The sequence below is a fragment of the Staurois parvus genome, unplaced genomic scaffold (genome assembly GCF_062004578.1).
Source record: "Staurois parvus isolate SC_StPar_1 unplaced genomic scaffold, SC_StPar_1.0 ptg000445l, whole genome shotgun sequence".
Taxonomy (NCBI): domain Eukaryota; kingdom Metazoa; phylum Chordata; class Amphibia; order Anura; family Ranidae; genus Staurois; species Staurois parvus.
This window is the reverse complement of record NW_028318241.1, coordinates 2215532-2241244: the sequence shown is the minus strand read 5'-3', so window position 1 is coordinate 2241244 and position 25713 is coordinate 2215532. Positions and strand designations below refer to the sequence as shown.

Sequence of the window (25713 nt, the reverse complement as noted above, 5' to 3'; positions counted from 1 at the left end):
CAATCACTTCGTTCGTTCAGGAAAGACAGTCACATCCTGACAAACATGATCTCCTGGGAGGGGGAGGAGGGAATGCCGGCCAGTACCGCGGCATTGGGGGGCCCAGCGAGATCATGGGGGGGCTTGGAAGGAGGGATCACAGCTGCAGCCTGCAAAAACCCTTTGGAGGCTGTGCAAATTCCAGTGGGAGAGGCAAATTAAGGAAGCAGGCAATTGCACAGGGGATCGGTGCTGGTGGGGGGGCAGGGGGGGTAATCGGCCAGTGCTGGGGGGATCAGTGCTGGGGGGGTGCAAGAAGGGGCGAGGGTCACAGCAGCAGGGAGGCTCTGCAATTACCGATGGGAGAGGCAGTAATTCTATACGGTGAGAGGCAGAGAAAGCGTGGCAGGTGGAGAAAACACATTTTAGGTTAATAGCTCTGATCAGCAGTTTGTTAGCCGCTAATGTGAGCTATTGGTTTTATTCAGCAGAGTCTGCTGGACAAAAAACAAATAAATGTGCCGCGCTCCACTAGATAAAAATTGTGAAAAAACTCAAAAAATGTATACATATACAATATATAATTCAAATTAATTATAAAATAATTTTAAATAACATATGTGAGTCCACACTTATGGTATGCAATCCTACTACAAATCTGTGCTTATTTCCCCAAAACAGTCCGTGACTATTTGTGGTATCTTCCACTAGTGAAAACTACATAAAAAAGGTCCACAAAAAATTTTCTTCTCATGTGATCCTTCACCAGTGTGCACTCACCTGATTTATATGACCAAACCCTTAAGTGAGGTCAAAAACAGCCTGTGTCCTTTTAAATGGACTTAAAGATGAATGAATATATATCCCTGCCCTCCGATGGATGGATGGATAAGTGGAGTATTTCCCTTTTTCCAGCAGGGGGTCTTGCTGTTCCCAGAGATCTGTTTTCCTGGAGTTGGATGGATGGATGGGCTTATCCCACTCTCCTCTTGTGGGTCTCTTCACACCTTTTTGATTTATCAGTCCATGTGCATGAATGTCATGTAATAAAAGAGTATAATATAGTGCCTTATCTCCTTTAAAAAGTATTTATTAAACTTGCAATAATATAGAATCCTCTTATGTGTTTGCCACACTCCTCATACTTGCTGTGTATTTTCCTTTAAGTGTCGTGACGTCAGAGCTCCTCCCCTACGCGTTACGCCACCCGGTCCTGTGGCTTCATCAGGGGGAAATGATTGGATGGCACAACGCTCATTGACTTATATAGGAACTAAAGGTGCCATTTTCTAGTAGTCCGCATGGCGGCAGCCATATTTCTGGGGCCAAAATATCATTTTACTTATGAATTTGCCACAGCATCGAGCAGTGAAAGGTGTACGCTCGATGTGAACATATACTGGCTAGTGCAACATCATTTATAGCCTATATATGAATAATCTGAACTGGATATTGATATATATTAAATATATTAACATTATTGGGCACAATCCTATTACTATCCAGATGGCTATTTAGAACATGCTGTTTTTCTATTGTGGAATACACATAATAGGATAATAGACTTACAATTATTAACACAATATTTTACAATAAAATGGTATCACAACTTGAATTTTACATAAAAGTATTTAAAAATATAAAAACAAATAAAATACAACTCTGTGTATATATGTATGGTGTATATGTGTTCCTATACATATATATATATATATATATATATATATATATATATATATACCGCTAATAATCCTATATTAGGTTGAATAATTAATTTCTCCCGGGCATCCATAACTACTTATATTATTAACATATCCCCATCAACTAAAATTAGATATAAAAATAAATATAACATTTAAAATAAAATATAAAATAAAAATAAAATAGAAATAAAATTAAAATTAAAATAAAAAACAATAATAATAATAACTAATATAAAATGAATAAACATATATGAAATCTATAAATAATTAATATTTATACCTTTACCAACTCTCTATTGCTATGATGGAGTAAATATTGGATTTTAAATCCATATAACTGAAAATTATTTTAGATTTATCAATCCCTCTGCCTAGAGGTGGATGACCATATCAACTACCACTGCTAAATTAATATATATTTTTTATTATTCTTATGAATATCAAAGCTGGTAGATTATAGTATTAATAAGATATTCAAAAATATAAAAACATATGTAAACATTTTTTAAAAAACTTATTTTACATGAATAAAATAAAATTATATCTTAATTGCTAATAAAACACGAAAGGTCAAATTCTTTATTGAGGCCTATTGGAGCTAAACTCCTCATCTTGTGAATCCATCTGGATTCTTTTTTACTTAATTCTCTTATTTTATTGTCCCCTCTCCAATGACTAATGTGTTTTTCAATTCCCCAAAATTGCAGAAGACTAGCATCCTTATTATGGAACATACGAAAATGTTGTGATAAATGGTGATACTTGTAGCCTCTATTTATATTATAGACATGTTTCTTTATTCTGTCTTTCAAGGCTCTTTTTGTTTGCCCTATATAAATAAGGTTACAGGGGCATTTTAAAGCGTAGACTACTCCCCTCATGTCACATGAGATAAATTGTTTAATTTTGTATTCCCTACCATTATGGGAATTTTGGAAAGTAAATCTTCTCCTTGGTTTATTAGTGACTCTACTACAGCTATAACATCTCCCACAAGCATAAAAACCAATTCCCTGAAAGAAACTAATGTTGTGTGATTGTGTGGGGGGCTCTATAACATTTTTCACAAATTTGTCTCTCAAATTTGGTGCCTTTTTATAAATGAACTTAGGTTTTTCTGGTATAATGTTCTTAAGATGTTTGTCAAATTTTAATACAATCCAGTGTTTAGAAATAATATTCTCCACTGCTCTATATTGTTTATTGCATTGTAAAACATTAAAACATCAAAGGTTCATCATAAAATGTTTAACATTTTTTTTAACCCATAACTATTTTTGGCATAAAGGCAAATATTTTTTACAACTGAGGGTTGTAGCCATGGGCGCTAAGTTCACCCCCAGTATAGCCAATTTATATATGGCAAAATGGGAAGAAGAAATAATTTTTAATAATCCCAAAAAATAAATAATTGATGACCTGATAGTAATATAGGAAGGCGATAAGGATGGTTTAAAGATATTCTATGAATATCTAAATGGGACTGATGTTCCAACTTAATTGGATATTAAAATCGTTCCTAATAGTATACATTTTTTAGACATCCAGATTATAAAGGAGGAACCCACATTATATACAAAAACATATTTTAAGAACACAGATAGAAATGCATACATTCTGTTAAATAGCTGCCACTATAAACCCTGGCTCAAAAATGTCTCGAGAGGGCAATTCATGCGTATGAAAAGAAATTGCACAAGATACATGGGCTATATGGAACAAAGTGCAGTATTAGCACAAAGGTTTACAGATAAAGGATATAAGCAGGATATGGTAGAAAGAGAAAGGCACTCACTAGGACAATTGGATAGAAGCAATATGTTAATGGATAAATTACAAGGAACTAAGGAGAATATTGAATTGCCGGCTGTTTTACAATACAATAAACAATACAGAGCAGTGGAGAATATTATTTCTAAACACTGGAATGTATTAAAATTTGACAAACATCTTAAAAACTTTATACCAGAAAAACCTAAGTTCATTTATAAAAAGGCACCAAATTAGAGATACAAATTGGTGAAAAATGTTATAGAGCCCCCCACACAAACACAGAACATTAGTTTCTTTCAGGGAATTGTTTTTTATGCTTGTGGGAGATGTTATAGCTGTAGTAGAGTCACTAATAAACCAAGGAGAAGATTTACTTTCCAAAATTCCCATAATGGTAGGGAATACAAATTAAACAATTTATCTCATGTGACATGAGGGGAGTAGTCTACGCTTTAAAATGCCCCTGTAACCTTATTTATATAGGGCGAACAAAAAGAGCCTTGAAAGACAGAATAAAGGATGTCTATAATATAAATAGAGGCTACAAGTATCACCATTTACCACAACATTTTTGTACAATTTATAATAAGAATGCTAGTGTTCTGCAATTTTGGGGAATTGAAAACAACATTAGTCATTGGAGAGGGGACAATAAAATAAGAGAATTAAGTAAAAAAGAATTCAGATGGATTCACAAGATGAGGAGTTTAGCTCCAATGGGCCTCAATAAAGAATTTGACCTTTCGTGTTTTATAAGCAATTATTAAGATATAATTTTATTCATGTAAAATAAGCTTTAAAAAAAATGTTTACATATGTTTTTATATTTTTGAATATCTTATTAATACTATAATCTACCAGTTTTGATATTCATAAGAATAATAAAAAATATATATTGATTTAGCAATGGTAGTTGATATGGTCATCCACCTCTAGGCAGTGGGATTGATAAATCTAAAATAATTTTCAGCTATATGGATTGAAAATCCAATATTTAATTCATCATAGCAATAGAGAGTAATATTGAGTTGGTAAAGGTATATATATATATATATATATATATATATATATATATATATATATAATTTATAGATTTCATATATGTTTATTCGTTTTATATTATTTATTATTAGTATTTTTATTTTTTTTTATTTCTATTTTATTTTTATTTTATTTTAAATGTTATATTTATTTTTATATCTAATTTTAGTTGATGGGGATATGTTAATAATATAAGTAGTTATGGATGCCCGGGAGAAATTAATTATTCAACTTAATATAGGATTATTAGCGGTATATATATATATATATATATATATATATATATATATATATACACACATATATATATATATATATATATATATATATATAGGAACACATATACACCACATAAACATACACAGAGTTTTGTTTTATTTAATTTGTTTTTATATTTTTAAATACTTTTATGTAAATTTCAAGTTGTGATACTATTTTATTGTAAAATATTGTGTTAATACTTGAAAGTCTATTATCCTATTATGTGTATTCCACAGTAGAAAAACAGAATGTTCTAAATAGCCATCTGGATAGTAATAGGATTGTGCCCAATAATAGTTTTAATATATTTAATATATATCAATATCCAGTTCAGATTATTCCAATATAGGCTATAAATGATGTTGCACTAGCCAGTATATGTTCACATTGATCGTATACCTCTCACTGCTCGATGCTGTGGCAAACTCATATAAGTAAAATGATATGTTGGCCCCAGAAATATGGCCGCCGCCATGCGGACTACTTGAAAATGGCGCCTGTAGTTCCTATATGAGTCAATGAGCGTTGTGCCATTCAATCATTTCCCCCTGATGAAGCCACGTGACCCAGTGGTGTAACGCATAGGAGAGGGGCTCTGACATCACGAAGCTTAAAGGAAAATACACACCAAGTATGAGGAGTGTGGCAAACACATAAGAGGATTCTATATTATTGCACAAGAAAGTGATTGTATTAATTGTATTATGTGAGTGCATTATTTTAAGCTTAATAAATACTTTTTAAAGGAGATAAGGCACTATAGTATACTCTTTTATTACATGACATTTATGCACATGGAGAGATAAATCAAAAAGGAGTGAAGAGACCCACTAGATGAGAGTGGGATAAGTCCATCCATCCATCCAACTCCAGGAAAACAGATCTCTGGGAACAGCAAGACCCCCTCCTGGAAAAAGGGAAATACTCCACTTATCCATCCATCGGGGGGCAGGGATATATACTGTATATCCATTCATCTTTAAGTCCATTTAAAGGGACACAGGCTGTTTTTGACCTCACTTAACGGTTTGGTCATATAAATCAGGTGAGCGCACACAGGTGAAGGAGCACTTGAGAAGAACATTTTTTGTGGAACTTTTTTATATAGTTTTCATTAGTGGAAGATATCACAAATAGTCACAGACTGTGTTTGGGAAATAAGCATGTATTTGTAGAAGGATTGCATACCATAAGTGTGGACTCACATATGTTATTTTAAATTAATTTTAAATTATTTTATAATTAATTTGAATTATATATTGTATATGTATACATTTTTTGAGTTTTTTCACAATTTTTATCTAGTGGAGCGCGGCACATTTATTTGTTTTTGATCATATTCACACACAAGTATGAGTATATGTATGGTGTAGGCGACCCACTTATTTGATTTTCACTAATTTATATCACATACATAAGTATATTTACTCAGCACACAATTCATAGTGGTGATTTTAGGTATACATATTGTAATTTTATTTTATTCATGCACATAATACACCATAGTAGCTCACAGGAATCAAGTATTTTTAGAGTCTGCTGGACAGTTCTGATATAAGTTCATGGTCGCTGAAGTGACCATATAAGTAGGAAGTTAGGTCCGTACTGCGTACGGATCTGGTCAGCTGGAAGCAGTGTTATAGGTCCGTACGTCTGGCAGCAAAAGGGTTAAGGCCTAAATCCACCTTTCAAAAAAAAAGTAAAAAAAAGAAATCCAGTGGTGCAGCAAGTTTATAAATCAAGAAAGCAGCACTGGTTACAATACTCACCTCTTTTTCAGCTCAGTCTTCTGGGTTGAACTCACCGCTGGATAGCTTGAGGGTGGTGCAATGTAATGCAGGCAGTAAATATACAGAGTCTGGTTGCAGTAAGACTTGGAACGTCTATTGAATAGAATACCAATGTTACAAACACCCTGGTGGAAAAGGACCACAAGGGAAAAATCTCACAGTTCAATGCAATCAGAGCAGAGGAGAGCTGCTGATGGTGTCTGTTTCAGAGGGTGAAGAGCAGCCTGGTAGGTCTGGTCCCAAGAGGGGAGGCTCCTTTCCAGGATAGCAAGTCCCTAGCCTGTCCCTCTTCGTCAAGAACCTTTTCCTACCACTAATTACGTTCCCTAACAAGCGGGGACTCTCTCCATCCACTAGGCACTTGCAAAATGCGTGCTAAAACCTGGGGGCAGGGAATTTAATAGACCCTGCTAACCCAAGATGGCCACTGAGGGTCACATGACCCCATGTAGGCAACCCGAACACTGCTCAAAATGACCCAGGAAACCATAGAGAAACCAAGTTTCCCTTGGACTTCCTTTCCAGGCTGTGGTACCACTCAATTTGAGCACCACCTACAGTGGAGAAAACAGACTGCCCCTGCCTACAGGCTCATCACTGTGCAACCCATTGTCATCCATCCCATGTACTCTGTAATCCCAAGCTATGATAGACACAAGCTGTTCAGGAGTAAGCACCAATCATCACTACAGGGGAAAAAAGTATGTACAACTGGCTGTATAACTGCATTTTTAAAAATAGCTGGGGGAGGCTTTAGGGAAGAGGGGACTGATACAACACTCTGTTAGATGCTCTTGGCAATGGTAACAGGAGGTACAGCTTTTATTGCATCTTTGCCCCTTGCCTCCTGCATTAGTAAAAACAGCAGGAATCTTGTTCCAGGATGCACCAAGTTCTCCCTAGCACCCAGGATCCCATTATGTGTGTGTTTAGTAAAACATTTTTAACCTCCCTGGCGGTATTCCCGAGTGTAGCTCGGGGTAACGTTTCAGTACCACAAGTGGTAACCCCGAGACCCCGAGCTACATTCGGGCTTACCATGCGGTGTTGCTCCGCAATCCATCGATCACTTACCTTGTCCTGCGCTCCCGCGATGTCCCTCCTGCAGTGTCCCCGGCAATGTAATCCGGCGGATGCCGGCATCTGTCATCTGAGTTCCCCTGCGAGCGTCGGAACGTACGGGGGACTGAACGGCGGGAAATTTGAAAATGACAAAAAGTGACATTCACTAAAATCACGAAAATCACATAGTAAAACATTACTGTATCAAACCATTTCACATGCATTATGTCCTGAGTGCTTTGTCCTGTGCCCTGCCTGCATTTTACTGTTCTTTCTGCCTGGAAACTGAGAAACGTCCATGGCGTCCAAAAAGTGTCCCTTTAGGTCAAAAGCGTTTTTAGACCAGCTAGAGAACAGACATAGTAAATTAGAACCACTTGCAGAATTGAGTGATAATGATTCGTGGGGAAATTTGCCATCAGACACTGAAAACGATTTTGCGACTTTGCTCAGTGATGTGCGAACTTGGCGCTATATTTCAAATTTATGTGTTTTTGGTTTGATTATATTATTGAATTAAATGTATTATTATTATATTATTATTTTTTATGATTATTTATTAAGTTATAATTTATGATTTCGTGTTTCAAGTTTTATCATACCCGGGATGTTTACTAGACTCTTGTTCAGACAGATTTCAGTGACTTATTCCTGAAAATGACAGACCTACAATAAAAAAACATATTTCCATGCAAAAAAAGTACCGCTTTAAGCACAGGAATATGGACATAATCAGAACGCTAGGGAGGTTAACCACTTCCTGTCCGCCCATGTACTGTACATAAATGGCTGGATGGGAGCAGTGCAGGGGCAAGTTGCCGTTCATAAACGGCACCCGCCATTTTGGCCTGCGCTGTACGGGACCTCTGTGTGAGGTCCCGATCATGTGATCACTGATTGGCCAATCAGTGATCACATGAACAGTAGTAAACAAGATGTCACTTCTGACATCATTGCTTACTACTAGTGAAATCTGTGAATGATCACAGAGATCACATGGTACAAGGTTATTCACAACAGCCTTGTACCATGTGACAAGCTGTGATCAATCACAGCTCACATAGTATTTCTCAATGGCTGAAAGAATGCAGCCAGAGAGAAATAGAAATTATTGCTTTTACAGCCGTTATGGGTGTAAAAGCAATCAGTGTAAGAAAAAAAAAATCTGCATCACCCTCCACAAGTAGTACAGTGTCACTATGGTGACACTGTACTGCTAAGGTGACAGTTTGTTAGAAAAAAACCCATAAATAATAATATAAAAAAAAATACAAATGTAAAACAACATTTTTAAAAATGATAATTTTTGGTTATAAACTAATTTGGGTTATTTTTTTTTACTAAAAAGATAATTGAATACATTTTGGCCAAGATTTATAAAGAAAGATTATTTATTTGCAAATTTTTATAAGAAAAACACTTTTTTTCCAACATTTTTTGACTTTTTCATTTATATAGCAAAAGAAAAAAAAATTCCCGGTGGTGAATAAATACACCAAAATAGAGTTTTATCTGTCTCAAAAATATGCTAAAATATTTGTATGGGTACAGTGTTGCATGACCGTGCAATTGTCATTCAAAGTGTGACAGCGCTGAAAGCTGAAAATTGGCTTGGGCAGGAAGAGGGTAAAAGTGTCCAGACTTGAAGTGGTTAAAACATTGCATAGTTCTAAAAGGAAAGCAGGCAGTGTTTTTTTTCAATGACTCCCCCAGAGCCGGCAATACCCGACTATAAGTTTAGCAGCATTGGGTCTTTTCACTCAAAAAGTAGATGCAGGGTAGCTCCAGCAACCACCGTAAAGAGAAAACACTGTCCCTTAAAGCAAGATTCGCCCACATAACAACATATGGGACTGTGACATGATAAAGACATCTGGAGTGTTCTCCTAAATGGTATTGCTCGTAGAAATGTAATCATCCCTGTCTATCTAATCTTGTCAATCTATTTAACTGTCACATTGCTCACAATCCTCAATGTCATTTTATGTCATGTTACTTTTACACACTTCTCATCAGAATGCAGGCAGAAACACCAGGGCAGCTTTTTTTTCCAGCGCAAGCAAAAAACGAAAATGTAGCCAATTATATAAATAGGTTGTTTGTATAGAAAAAGCCTAAACTGAGACATGAATGCTTTCCATTGATTTTTTTTTAAGGTATCCATTTTAGAAACAATTCCCCCAACACTTACTTTTTTTCTTAATGTCTGTGGAGCCTTAACAAATTGGACCCCTGGTATACAGCTTCTTGATAAGAGCATTAAAGCAACACAGGCATGTTATTACAATCAATGAAAGTGCAATCAATCCCGAGGCCAAGGCCGCTGCATTACATTAAGCAAAGGGCATCACTGCGCATGATGTATTTTCATTTAATTGGTTCGCTTTGATTCCTAAAGTCATGTCTGTGTATGGTCTATATACGAGAAACATGGTTTCCTGATCAATAGCCTTCCCCAGAGGAAAAGGAATAAATGTTACCCTTGAACTTCTTCAACCCCTTTGGTTGACCCGACTGTTAGTGCGGCAGTGTAATGTATGTTAATATCTACTGAATGGGAAGTACAAGGCTGAGTTGGGTGCTGTTCTAAATGCTGCTCCAGGGAACGTCTGATTTCAGTATACTCTGATACAGCAAATGTCTAAAGGCATTTTCGTTCATTATGAAATAATGATTATACTACGTATGCCTCATTCTTTTACTGTCACTTTTCTGAAAAACGTATCTGCTTCTGGGAATGCTGCACAGAATCTAGCACCTCAATATTTTATCATGGTATCACTACTGAAGGGAAGGAGTTCAGATTTCCTGATCCTCTCGTTTAATAGAGATTATGTAACCAAATGTCTAGTCTTTGGTCATGTGACCAGCTTTCTTGGGTTCCTGGAGCAGAGGTTTTGGTCATTCTGGGCCTTCAAAGATCACATGACCAAAAACTGAGTTTCTAGTTACTTAGCCAGCAGTGGGACCCCAGAGAAGAAAATTCTGCAGTGAAGGTAAATATTTTAGTGTAGAAAGAAAGGTTAGAACCCCTGTCAAGTTCACTGGAAAGATTAATCAGGGTTGATTTACAATAGGTAAATAGGCTCTTTACTTTGCAGAGAAAGTTGCACTTTGCAAGGGAATTTTTCCCACAACTTTAGTGAATGTGTTGAAATGTAACATTTGAAAGAATATCATGTACAAAGGATTGGACAATGGAAGTCAGCATTGCTTTACCTCATTTAGCCCTGGTTCACGCTATTGCGGGCCATGTGGCCCACGTTTGCATGGGCACAACAACCCATTAATTTGAATAGGCTGCTGTGGCCGCATTTCCTCACAAAAAAGGTGCATGCACCTTTTTGAAAATGCAGCTGCGGGGAAACTGCATGGTCTTTTTTACCATGTGGTTTCTCTGCAGTTCCCACATCCGCAATCACGCTGCAGGCTGAGATGAGTGGGGATGACATTCAGAATAAATGGCTGCCTGCCTGTCTTGCAAGAGCAGCGCGATATAGCTGCGAGTCATTGTGGGTGCCACACCTGCAACCAGCCCGCAAGTGTGAACCGAGCCTTACTAAGCTGGGAAAATTCCCTTACAAAGTGAACATTTATTTGCCTTTAGTAGATCAACCTCATCTTCTCTAATTGTCCTGGTGACCATTGTCAAAGACAGAAAATAATGGAAAATCCAAGAACAGAAAGTAACGGTCATTCATCTAATGAACACACTTGTTTTGGTGACAACCAGGGGCAGACTGACCATTTGGAAACTCGGGCACTGCCTGAGGGCCTGGGGTCAGTAGGGGGCCCCATGAGATGCCCCTGGTACCTTTTTCATAGACTTTTTTGAGTTTGGGCAAGGACACAGGGGACCTATGATCCCCTATTGCCCGGGGGCCCCATGAGTTGTCAGTCCGCCCCTGGTGACAACTGTCAAAACAGGAATTCCCGTCACTTTTGAAAGATATCCTTTTATTTCCTGTATCCAGGACAAGAAGGGAAATCTCCCTAATGGGATACCAACAGCAACATCTATCAGGGGTTATTACCCTTACCTGCTCTATCCAAAACTAAAAAGAAAGGATTTAGCTAATAGACACTGTTGTCATCACACTTTACTGATCTACGAGTTACCAATTCATTTTTGCTAGCTAATCCTGATTCGCAGGGACATTCAATTTCTTTAAATTTAACATTTGCAGCTTCAATCTTTCTATCTTTTTTGGATTGCACTCATTTATTTGTAAGTGCACATTGGAAACAACATGATGCATGCAGTGAAAATGACTACAAGCATTCACAAAGTAAAAGAATACATTGCAGATCATTAAGAGATGCAAAGTAGAACAAGACATCACTTATCTTCATAGAATAAATGATATCTCAGAGTGTTTTATTACAGTTATTGACTTCAATGTGCTGAAACATTCTTTGGAATGTGAGCTTCACGCTGGCTGTATTTCCCACGCGGTTTCTAAATAAAGACAGCTTGTGTAGACTGTGATCTGAAAAGGTTCTTTTTCATTATAGTTTGGCCTTAAAGTAAATTCATCACTGAACATCAGCAAAATATCATTAACCTTCAAAACTACCACAGGTATTGTAAGCTGAATGGATACAGTAAGAAGCAGGCTTGACTTAAGCACCACATTTTTTACAATGGTGCTTCCTGATCAAAGAAAAGGATTCCTTATTTCCATTGGAATTTACTTAAAGAAAAGTGTTCTTGTGGTTGGACCTCCTCCCTGACCTCATTACATTACATTTTTACAGAAAAATGCAGTGTTGCCATAAAGATAGGACAGCACAGTGGGTAAGTGGTTAGCACTTCTGCCTAGCATCACTGGGGTCCCACCCATGACTCTACCTGCCTGGAGTTTGCATGTTCTCCCTGTGCTTGCATTGGTTTCCTCCTACACTCCACAGGCATGCTGGTAAGTTAATTGGATACTATCTGAATTGGCCCTAGTATGTGGATGTGAGGTAAGGACCTTAGATTGTATGCTCCTTGAGGGCAGGGACTGATGTGAATGTACAATATATACCATATGTGTTGCATAAATTGATGGCTATATACAGTAAGTACCTGTAATAAATTAATATCACAGGTAATGAATCCATTATGATGACTTTCTCACCAGAACAGTAAGATTAGGTTGTCAGTGCTTCCTCTTTCCTTCCTTGCCATCCTTCCTTCATCCTATCTGCTTTGTAAAACCTCTATTACCACTTGTGTGGATTAATTTACCTAAATTAGAATTCAACTCTTTAACTTAGTGTAAATGTAAATAAGCTATCAAATGAAGATTGGTGGAGTTTGTAGTGAAGATAGTAGTGTACAAGCTTTATTACCTCCAATTGTTTGATCTGCTGCTAAAAACCTTAGACTAAACAATTTCTGGAACTAGCCAACTAGGATAGGTTTATACATAGAGGCGAGATCATCACCGGCTCTGCCCAAAAATGACCAGATATGATAGCTGCTATCTCAAGATGAGTGGTACCTTAACTCAATGACCACTCCACTGAATATCTGTAGTTCAGATGTCAAAGAAGAATTTATGAGCTGCAGTAAACTTATCTGACACTGATAGTGGTGTTTACTGTAGTTCCCCCTCTATTTCTCTTTCTAGATTCCTATTCTAGATGTCTGTATGATGAATCAATCAGATTGATATAAATCTTAATGACTTTGCGAACATGGAGTATGCTTACCATGTCTATGAGAACTTTGTCTTCAATGATAGATATTTCCCAGCGTTCCCTACAAAACCTCACAGTCACACAGACAAGTGTACTATTTTCATATAATATAAAGTCAATTTTACATTTAGCATCCTCTTAGATAGGCGGCTAGTTAGGTTAGGTAAGTTTACATCCTGAAGCTCTCCTGTAACCAGCTGAGCAGTGTGTGATTATCTTGAGTTTTTCTGTGTCTCACTGGTTTGCAGATTTGACTGCTCCCCCAAATTTCTGGAGGGGTACGGAATATAGAGGGCTGGCAGAATCAAATAAGCAGCCTGAATGTGTATGTGGTCCCATCCACCCCCCTTTTGGAGCTGACTGAGGGATATATCCAGGAATCTGGTCTGAAACATTCACAGGAAACATATCTGACTGATATTGGATGGAGGCATCCAAATATCCAAGGACATTTGTGAGTACAGGCTGGTGTGTGAAATCCTAGTGACCATGAGCAGCTGCTATCTTTCTCTTGTATAAGCGTCATCCTGTGCTAAAAGGTGGACATTTATTATGATGTTCCTGTGTGGCTCAGTCCATTATTTGCTGCTGCAAGGATTGTGCTAGGAAGCTTTGAATAAGAAGAAAGTACCCTCAAGTTGCTACTTTACGTTACTGGAGTACCCACAGTTACCCAACATTCCATCCGAGTTCACGTTTTATGAAAGCATCAAAGAAAAGGATACCCCTAAACCAGCCTTTCTCAACACAGAGGAACCTTTGCTAATAATTACTTTATGTACAAGACATGATAAATTAGTGCGAAGGTCAGTAGAAAGAATGCTCCTTACATCAGTGGCAATTGGGAACATTAACCCCCTATAGATAGGTCAAAAGATTAATGGTGTCAGTGGAAATTTATCTCAGAGGAGGAAATTGCTCATTGCTCAAGGAACGCCTTGCAACTTTTGGAGGAACCCTGGCTGAAAAAACCTAGCCTAGACTGTTTCCTGAGCCAGGAGAGTGACTGTATGCTTGGCTGTGGATACACTATCTTGGGAAAGAACCTTTGGACTACTCAGCAGACCTTCTACGGAATGAGTGCTACATATAGTCAGCATGGTTTAAGAAAGATATTTCTAGCAGCTATAAAACTTTGACCTTCACATTTTAAGGCTGTAATTGGAATGGAAGATTATATGGTGCTATTAGGTTAGTCCACTATATAAAAATTATATAAATCCTGTACAATAATATTTGACACATACAAAACATATATTCGGTCTCTTTATTAAAACAAAATCCAAACCGAAGCCCCAGCCAGCATTTCAAATTGAAAAGTAGCTCTGGCTGTAATAGTCACCTCTTCTCTGCCACCTGCGTCATTCAACCCAGGAGACTAAGGACATACTGTAGATGTAGAACACTATGAAACTTCATGGTGCCCTGCACTCAAATTGTATTGATGCAAAGAGCGGCACTGATAACCTCACATTAGCACTGTGCTCTGTATCATTGAGCACTACCGAGAAAAGATCCCAAAAGAAGGAGGACCTTGCACATCATGTGGTTAGCCCAAAGGCTCCAGGAGAAGTCTGGAGTTGGGCTTTAAGTGTTTGCCAACAATGCACCATTAACTTTAAATATATGTATGTGCTATTGAGGAAAATTTGATGTCTAAACCTTGATGTCACTTATACATTGACCACTCTTTATTAGACAAAAGGTCACATTAGATCCTAGATTTTTATATCAACACCATTTGGGAATCGTAAATCATTGCGACTGATTTTCATTATTTTTCAATAAGATTTCATAGGTCTCAGAGCTCACTGTTCACTGAAAGCTTTTACTTTACCACAGGGGCTACAAATGATTGATGTTAGAGAAAAACATAGAGTTTAGGAATGGACAGGCTTTGCTGAATGTATAAATAAAAATAAAATTGAAAGGTTAGATTTAAAAACAAATCTAAACAAAAGATTTATGTGCTGCTCCTTCAGACTATAAAACAGGCATGAATTATGGGGATATTTACAAAGGATTTAATGCACATTCAAAGCACAACATTTCTCCACATTATAGAAATAATTTGCCACTCATCACACACTCGCCAACATTCGCTCTACAGTTGGAAAATGGGGCTTTTACCTAATTTATAAAAGAGTGAATGAATTGGCCACAATATATCTAAATCATTGGTCAGGTTGAGACGATGAATTATTGTATTTTCTTTAAAATAATTTGTTCTAACACCAATATGTGGCAAGATTAATGATCTGATAGGGAACTCCAAGGAAACACTTCACCGAAGCCTGCTAAATTCTTAAAAACTATGTCTGGCCGGGTACTAAAAAGAGTAGTAGGGAAAGCCGTTTGACCTCCATTAGGGATCCCAGCATTTTTAATTTGTGTATTTGTTTTCTTTTTACAGCTGAACTCCAAGGATGATATATTTTGCATATATCTTGTACACTTGCCTCATATATATTTTGTGGTCAGAAAATGTACTCGACCTTCTACAACAAATGGCAGAGCTTAGCAGGATAGGCTACATGACTGCAATGACATTTAAATGTGTCTTGGTGGGTAGCTCTCCTACTGCACTTGTTGGCTGTTTAATGAAATAGTGTAAAGAGCCTGACATTTACACATTACTGTGCAACACTCTAAGCATGCCTTTATGTTGGTACCCATAGACCAATTTCAGCTGTCTCAGACGATGATCAGATGTCTATGTGGGTAATGTCATGCTGCACTGCCACCAGATACTTTCCTTGATTTTGTTGATCTTTGGTTTGTATGTCTGTGGGTAACATCACAATAACTCGACATTTCCACACATCTCCCCCAATATCTCGTTGATGAAACCATATTTTTACAATCATTATTTTATGTACTATTATAATCCATAGGCCCTATACATATGAGTATAAAAATGACCAGTCCAGTGTGCACTCCTCACAATTTCCTACACCTGGACTGAAACAGTATAGTCACTTAATATACACAAGCACTTAATGAATCTATAATTTGCTGTGTGCTACCTTCCATAAAAAAAAAGCAGGAACTGTAATGTCAAGCAGGCAGTTTTTTTTCAGTGGAATTTAGTCCACTGTTAGTATGCCCTGAATTAAAATGTACAGGGGTTAGACAAAAAAATGGAAGCACTACATGATTTGCAGGTGTGAAAGTGATTACCTATTTTGCGTTGAAAGTGGAAGTGATGTAACATTCTTTTGCTTCCGCTGTGTGATGAGACACCTAACAAGTGACTGCAGAGCTCAGAGTCCCATGAAGAGTAAGTCCAGTGAAGACTGAGACTTAGCTCTGCAGTCACTTTTGCAGCAGTTGTTTTCTTATTCCGGGTCCTGCGCAATGTCCTTTTATTTCTTTTGGTCAGTTGACCATTCAGACTGCGCTAATGCTTATTAGATGACATTCATCTGGGAAACTATATATTTTGTCATAACTTTTGATATTGTCCCTCGTCAACATGGCAAATAAATTGTCAACTTCAGCCACAGAGGCACAAGCTAAGCGGGCACCAACAATGAAACTTTGAAGCTCCGTAAGCTCTGATACAAGTCCGTATTACTAGCAGCACACACAGTGAATAACGAAAGTGAGGCTTCCTGTCTGTTAGCTTGGTGTCTCATCACAAAGCGGAAGCAAAGGACTGTTACATCACTTCCGCTTTCATTGCGAAACATGTCATCACTTTCTCACCTGTAAATCATGTAGTGTTTCTATTTTTTTGTTGAAACCTTGTATATTAAGTGACATTCTGCTTTTTCTCTGTGTTTAAAATGCCATGGCAAAATCTGTGCTAGACTGGTTAAAGCCAGTAATGTACAATGTCTGTACTGAATGCTGGAACATTTCTGTCTTAGCAAAGTCTTTAGAATCAAAGTTTGCATTGCAGCAGTGAACAGGCTGTTCACATTGTAAGTAAAAGTATATCTAAAGCCAAAACATTTTTTAAAATCTAATATAGAGTAGGGAGAGGTAAAACCCCTGTCAGGATGGTATGCTGTTTCTGTCATGTTGGGGGAAATCTCTTCTTACACAATTGTCCCCTATGGAGAATTTTACCTCTATACTTTATCCTTTAACAAAAACATCATGTTTGTAAAATATTGGATTGCCCAATATTTTGGGCAATCCTATGAAGGATTTTTCCTCTATTCTTTTTCCTTTAACAAAAGCATCAAGTATGTAAAATAATGGATTGCTCAACACTTTTTATCCCAGTGAAAGTGGTCAAGAGGGAAGATGAATGTCCCCAGTGGGATCACAGATAGCGATGAAAATTTGACAGTTGCTCCAGGCAAGGCAAGGATAAGTTCACCTTTTAAAAAAATAAATAAATAAATGCACACAAATGTGCATCTATTATTTCTTGTTTATTTAAAGCATTGCACTTGTGATCATCAAATCTTGGTTGCAATCTCAGACTCCTGCAGACTATCAGTCCATACCTCATACGGGCAGGCAGTTACTGAATGACAGGAAGCATCAATGAACTACCATGAGCACTCATCAGAGCCCTGGTAGTTATTTTATTATATGGCAGGTACTTCTATAGCACGGTCAATTTACGCAGCACTTTACATATATTGTACATTTACATCAGTCCCTGACCCTTAAGGAGTATACAACCTAAGGTCCCTAACAAATACGCATGCCATGGCCAATTTAGACAGGAGCCAACTACCAAACCAGCATGTCTTTGGAGTGTGGGAGGAAAATTGCACAGGAACAGGGAGAACATGCAAACTCTGTAGTGCCGTGGCTGGGATTTGAATCAACAACTCTAAAGCTGCCAGGTGGAAGTGCTAACCACTTAGCCACCATAATGCTTTGAGAACAATAAGCTGATGGCTGATAGTAGTTGTAGTTCTCCCGTTAACAGAACTCAGTGAATGAAGGACTTGGCTGGGTGGGCATAGACCAGCACAGATATTTTTGTTTAAGATTGTGACAGCAGGTGCGGGAAAAAGATCCCTGGCCCACTGTCACAACAGGGGCTCAGGGATGGGGGGAGGGAGCTAATCATTATGTAATAAGTTACATTTTACACCCTGAACATGGGTGTAACATGTAACATATTATGGAATATGAACTTATACTTTAATCCTAAACTAAAGAAAGTGTTTTAAATAAACTTTAATTCAGTATGCTTCTATTCATAGGTAACACAAATGTCTACCCCTCATGAATATTTCTAACACATGTAAGCTTTAAAAAGCTTTAAAAAGAATGAATATAAAGTAGCATCATTCTTGTATCATTATAAATGCAATTACCAACTACCACTGTTTGATAAAGTCATTCATAAATAGTAAAGTGTAAGAAAGTAATCCTTAACTTCCTATGTGTGGGCAATGATTTGAATTCTTCTAATTTGACAGGGATCTATTAGAAAGTCACTTACTCAAAACTCCCAGCAGCCATGACTAAGACTCCTTCTAAGTAATATTCCCTATGAGGCTAGAAGAGTTGTGAACAAATGCAGATGTGTACACAAGAATTACATGCAAGTCAACAGGGAATCCACTGTCTTGCTGAGCTGAATGGAGTTTCTTCTTTCCACAAAAGAATAAAACCACAAAGTCAAATATCACAGCTGTTTAGGCTTGAAATTCTTGCTGGGTCACACTATAGAGGCACTTGGTGAGCCCAACACCATGGCTTTTGATTAAGATGTGGTGAGCCCGATATATATATATACATATATATATATATATACATACACATATATATAGTTGTGTTCAAACATGCATACCCTGGCAGGAATTATGAAATGTTGTCATCGATATTGAAAATATCTTTTATTTAATGATAGTGGCCAAATTGACCCTTCAGTGGTTCCAGCAGAAAAAGGTGAATGTTCCAGAGAGGCCATCACAGTCTCCTGACTTTAATATCATCCAGCAACTCTGGGAAGATCCCAAACGTGCTGTTCATGCAAGACGACCAAAGACTTTGCATGACTTTGAGGCATTTTGCCAAGATAAATGGGCAGCTATACCACCTACAAGAATTCAGGGCCTCATAGACAACTATTACAAAAAACTGCACACTGTAATTAATGCTGAAGGAGGAATTACACAGTATTAAGAACTAAGGGTGTGCATACTTCTGAACAGGGGTCATTCCAGTTATTTACTTGTTGCCATGTTTTGTTTTTGTGCCATTCTGTTATGACCTACAGTTGAATATGAATCCCATAAGAAATAAAAGAAATGTGTTTTGTCTGCTCAATCATGTTTTCTTTAAAAATGGTACAAATGGTACAAAATGCTCCATGCAAACTTTGAGCACAATTGTGTGTGTATATATATATATATATATATATATATATATATATATGCACACTGCTCAAAAAAATTAAAAGGAACACTTTGAAAACTCATCAGATCTCGTTGGGGAAAAATATCATGCTGGATATCTATACTGATATGGATTAGGTAATGTGTTAGGAACATAAGGATGCCCCATTGTTGATGGAAATGAAAATGATCAACCTACAGAGGACTGAATTCAAAGACACCCCAAAAATCAAAGTGAAAAAATGATGCAGCAGGCTAGTCCATGTTGCTGAAATTTCATTGCAGCAACTCAAAATGGTACTTAGTATTTGTATGGCCCCCATGTGCTTGTATGCATGCCTGTCAATGTCGGGGCATGTTCCTAATGAGATGACAGATGGTGTCCTGAGGTCTTTCCTCTCAGATCTGGACCAGGGCATCTCTGAGCTCCTGGACAGTCTGAGGTGCAATTTGGCGGTGTTGGATGGACCACAACATGATATCCCAGAGGTGTTCCACTGGATTTAGGTCAGGCGAGCATGGGGGCCATTCAATGGTATCTATTACATCATCCTCCAGGAACTGCCTGCATACTCTCACCACATGAGGCCAGGCATTGTCGTACACAAGGATTAACTCAGGACATGCCGCACCAGCGTAGAGTCTGACAATGGGTCCAAGGATTTCATCCCGATACCTAATGGCAGTCAGGGTGCCATTGTCTAGCCTCTAGAGGTCTCTGCATCCCTCCATGGATATGTCTCCCCAGACTATCACTGGCCCACCACCAAAACGGTCATGCTGAATGATGTTACAGGCAGCATAGCATTCTCCAGACCCTTTCACATCTGTCACATGTGCAGAGGGTGAACCTGCTCTCATCTGTGAAAAGCACAGGTGCCAGTGGCGGACTTGCCAATTCTTGTGTTCAATGGCAAATGCCCATCAAGCTCTATGGTGCCGGGCAGTGAGCACAGGGCCCACTAGAGGACGTTGGGCCCTCAGGCCATCCTCATGAAGTCTGTTTCTGATTGTTTGGTCAGAGACATTTACACCAGTGGCCTGTTGGAGGTAATTTTTTAAGGCTCTGGCAGTGCTCATTCTGTTCCTCCTTGCACAAAGGAGCAGATACCAGTCCTGCTGACAGCTTAAGGATCTTCTACGACCCTGTCCAACTCTCCTAGAGCAACTGCCTGTGTTCTGGAATCTCCTCCATGCTCTTGAGACTCTGCTGGGAGACACAGCAAACCTTCTAGAAATGGCACATATTGATGTGCCATCCTGGAGGTGTTGGACTGCCTGTGCAACCTCTGTAGAGTCTAGGTATCGCCTCATGCTACCAGTAGTGACACTAACTCTAGCCAAATGCAAAACTAACGCAAAACAGTCAGAAAAAATGTTAGTGGCCTCCACCTGTAGAACCATTCCTCTTTTGGGGGTTGTCTCATTGTTGCCCATCTAGTGTACCTGTTGTTATTTCATTAACACCAAAGCAGCTGAAACTGATTAATGACCCCCTCTGCTACTTACCTGACCAGATCAATATCCCAGGAGTTTAATTGACTTGATGCTATACTCTGATTAATTTTTTTGAGCAGTGTACATAGAGGTGATTTTCTCAGACTATAAAATATGTTTATTTTAGAAGTATACATAAGCTTAATTGAAGTGAGCATCAAATGCTGCAGGCATGTCAATAAAAGTCAGCAATAGCTTGACCTTTTGACTCATTTGACCTATGGCATGTATGATACAACTGTGCCATCCAAAGATGAGTTAGGAAATATTTCGCTCATAGAAATTATGCAGAAAAGGATATGCTCATTTGAGAATGGCTACCCAAACCTTCCAAATAAAAGGCCAGCAGTATAAGCTGGAAGAAGGGCTCTATGAAAACAAGAAAGGTCTGTCCCAGAGGGCTCCATAACAACCTGGAAAGTCTGTGCCAGAGGACTCCATTACAACACAAGAGCTAAGAAGCAAAGTCTGTGCCAGAAGGAACTTCACCTACAGGTGAAGCTAGCGCCTAATTTCTTGCATGGCTTGTTGAGTAGAGCCTGGAGCCCTGGTTGTCTACAAAGATCATGAAGCCACTATAAACCAAGCGAAGTGGCTTTTAGTGTATCCCTATTGTACACATACATGTTTATTCGCTAGGAACGTTGGGTAGTATGTGCATGTGTTGTAGGTATATCTGTAATAATTTGTAAGTCTTCTATTGTTTCCCTACAATTGTAAGTTGTTTGCATGTACATCATTCTTATATAGTAAAAGCACATAATACTGTAAAATGTTAAAAGGAAAAATAGGAAAAATCATCAATCTCATTAGCAATTTGAGTATTTATTCCAGAAATACTGTATGTGTCCATACAACAGATATTTCAGGGATGCAGTGGTCCCCTTTATCAAGACAACAGGCAATGGCTGAAAGGCATGAAGGTAGGTGTGTGCAATTTCATTCACTGTACCAAAACCTGGCACACCTGGCCCCAAATGCAAGATATGAGCCAGGGCCTCTGTACTTCAGTCCTATACTCACTCATTCATAACATCATAAAGCTCTATAAGTCCCCTTTCAACTGAAACACCCAACTCCATTACCTCCATGCCTAAATCCCCACAAATTCTGATTTACTGAAGCAATTAAAACACACAAAGAAAGGTAAAAAAAAGTATATTGTATTATATTGCATCATTCTAATTCTGCTTAGTAAAAACATATGCAATTCATTTACTTTCAGGGCTCTACTTAAAGGAACAATTGAGTACTGTCCGTGATACTTTTTTTATTTACACTAACATACAATTTTGAGGACAAGCTTTCAGGGAATGTCCCCTTCTTCAGGTATAAGCAGTACTGAAACAAAGATTTAGCAGAATGTTAGAAGAGATGTAGGGGATGGGAAAAAAACAAAAAACAAAAAACAGAGATATGACACAGCAAAAGCAAAGTCTGGGGGGTGGGGGGGGGGGGGAGACAACACTAGCAGGGGCAGTCATGCTTGAGCTGATAGTCATAAAACTGTTGGATAATGATTGAGGAATTCCATGTCCACATTCAGGCCGTTATCTCTTGTGTCAAATAGAATTATCATTCTTAGTTCAAAAGTTTTTCTTTCGTGAATGGATTTGAAATTTCCTTTAAGAACTAAAATATTGAGTTTTTCCATTGTGTGGTCTGGTTGTGCGAAATGGTGTCCCACAGGTGAGCGAGCAAAGGTCATCTTCTTTATGTTCCTTGATGGTATGTCTGTGCAAATTCATCCTTGTTTGCAACTTCTGTCCTGTATCGCCAACATAAGATCCTTTGCTACATTTTCTGCACTGGATAAGGTACACAACATTACTAGAGGTGCAGCTGTATGATCCGGAAATATTGAAGATCCCTTTTGAGTGTCTGACACTTTTTGATGGATTGATTTGGTTGCACAGTTTGCAGCATTTCTTATTGCAGGGTGCTTCCATTATTTGTGACATCATAATCAGAAGGAAGTTTCCTACTGATTAGTTTATTTCTGAGGTTGAGGGGTTGTCTGAAGGCCATTATTGGTGGTTGCTGGAATATTTCTTTCAGAGTTCCATCCTCTGTTATGATGGGTTGTAAATCTTTGATTATTTTTATTATTCCTTCTAGTGCTGGGTTGTATGTGGTTACTAGAGGTACACAGTTGTTTGTTTTTTTCTCCTTGTACTGAAGTAGATTTTCTCTTTGGGTTCTCAAGGCTGTGTTTAAGCTGTTGTTGATAGTTTTGTCCTTGTAACCTTTCTTATGGAAGGAGTCTGCTAGTGTCTCAAGATGTTTATCTCTGTCTCTTGGGTCAGAACATATTCGCTGGTATCTAATGGCCTGACTGTGTATGATGGCACGTTTCGTGTGTTGGGGGTGGAAGCTGGAACTGTGGAGGTAGTTGCATCTGTCAGTGGGTTTCCTGTATATTGAGGTGTGAAGCATATCATCTCTGATGTATACTGTGGTGTCTAGGAAGTTGACGTGTGTGTTTGAGTATTCCATTTTTAGTTTGATTGCTGGATGAAAAGTGTTGATCAATGAGTAACATTGTTTTAGGTTTTCTTCACCTTCTGTCCATATGATGAAAATATCATCAATATAGCGATAGTATCTGTATGGTTTTTGTTCCATGCTGTTCAGGAATTTTTCCTCCAGGTCAGCCATAAATAAATTGGCATATTGGGGTGCCATTTTACTTCCCATCGCAGTGCCCATACATTGAAGATAGATGCCTTTATTGAAGGCAAAGTAGTTGTGTGCAAGTATGAATTCAATGAGCTGTGTAACATCCTCAGCAGTGTATTTGTGGTTTGGTGAGGATGATAAGGATCTGTGACATGCAGCTAATCCATCCTTGTGAGGAATATTACTATACAGGGATACCACATCCATAGTCACTAGAAGTGTATTAGATGGTAATTTCTGTATGTTGTTGATCTTGTTCAGAAAGTCAGTTGTGTCTTGCAGGAAACTAGCAGTATTCATGACTAACGGTTTTAAAAATTTTTCTACAAAGCCTGAGATTTGTTTGGTGAGTGTATTCATCCCTGTTATGATGGGTCTGCCTGTATTTCCTGGCTAATGGACTTTGGGCACCATGTAGAAGTCCCCGATTTCTGGATGATCCGGAATCGCATTTATAAGTTCTGAATGTAGGTGGGCTGGAAGTGTTTTAATGAGACCTTTTAATTGCTTTGTAAAGTCCTGGGTCGGATCATAATACAGTTTCTTATAGTAAATGGCATTTTCCAGCTGCCTCTGGCCTTCTTGTATTTGTTTGTATCCATCACAGCAACTGCTCCCCCTTTATCCACTGGTTTGATGGTGATGGCCCTACTTAGTGATTAATAAAAATTCAATCCTTTTAACTTTAAACATTTTTTTTTGTCCAAATGCCACTTGTACCATAGATCCGGAATGCTAGAGGTTCATTTTAAAGGGAAATGTACTTTTTTTTAACACATATTTTCTTTAATTGGTATAAGCCCGGCCTCCAGGAGGTTGGACACTAGGTAAATTAACGTCGCAACACATATAAATATACATCTGTAAAGATTAAATAGGCCCAGGGGTAGCAAGCAATGAGAAAACTTTTAAAAAAAGAGAAAAAATCATCTAAACTATAGCAACAAGTCAATGTGAGGAAAAACAAAAAAAGGGGGGGGGGGAATCTGTGTCCCACAATAAATTACTGGATAAAAAGAATTTAGGTTTTGGGCAGCGCAGTGGCCAAGTGGTTAACACTTCCACTCAGCAGCACCAGGGTCATCGGTTAAAATCCTAATTACGGTGTTACCTGTATGGAGTTTCTATGTTCTCCCTGTACCTGCATGGATTTCCTCTGGCACTCCAAAGACATGCTGGTAAGTTAATTGGTTCCTGTCTAAATTGGCTCCAGTATGTTTATATATGAACGTGAGTCAGGGGCCTTAGGTTGTACTGTCATTTTTGCTAAGCCATAATTGTTTCAGAAATCTTTGCCATTTATTTAAGGAACTGTGAATAAATCTTAAAATACAAATAATTTACAAAAATTGAGCAGATTATTTTTTTTTAAAAAGTGCCATTTCTATATACTCTATGGCAAGATATAGTAGCATACAGTTATTGTTGTTGTTGGTATTATTTTTTTAGATTCCTGTTTTCACTCTTACATCTAAGATCAATGGATTATGCATGACAGTGTTAGCATGATATAAGTAAAGCCAAGATATTGACTTTGTAGAACACAGGCATTCATGTATATGCTTTATATGTTCTCTTGCTATAATCTTCTCACTTGATCTCTGGTAATGTATATTCATGCCTGACTGGCAAGCTCCGAATACTCTGGAAAGAGCTTGCCTCACAAACTTTCTATATCCTGTAGAAGGTTTTGTCTTCCTGTCACACTTCTATGACTGTCAAGGTCAATTAGCACATCACGGGTTTCTGTACTGATAAAGTATAAATACATTGTAAAAGTTAATATTTAGTCAAAGTAAAAATCTACAGATATAGTCATACTGAGATGAAGCTCTGATTTGCAATGGCGCAAATGCACATTAAAAGGGAACATCTGAATTTTTTAAACTTGCCTTTCCGGCAGTATGAACACATTTGGGAATTGCT

The 25713-nt window shown here is 37.9% G+C and overlaps 1 protein-coding gene across 1 annotated transcript in view; it reads right to left on the bottom strand.

Annotated features, from left to right (window-relative positions):
• LOC149453628 (3',5'-cyclic-AMP phosphodiesterase 4D-like) overlaps positions 1-25713 on the bottom strand; it is a 511850-nt gene that overhangs the window by 236731 nt on the left and 249406 nt on the right. The window lies entirely within an intron of this gene.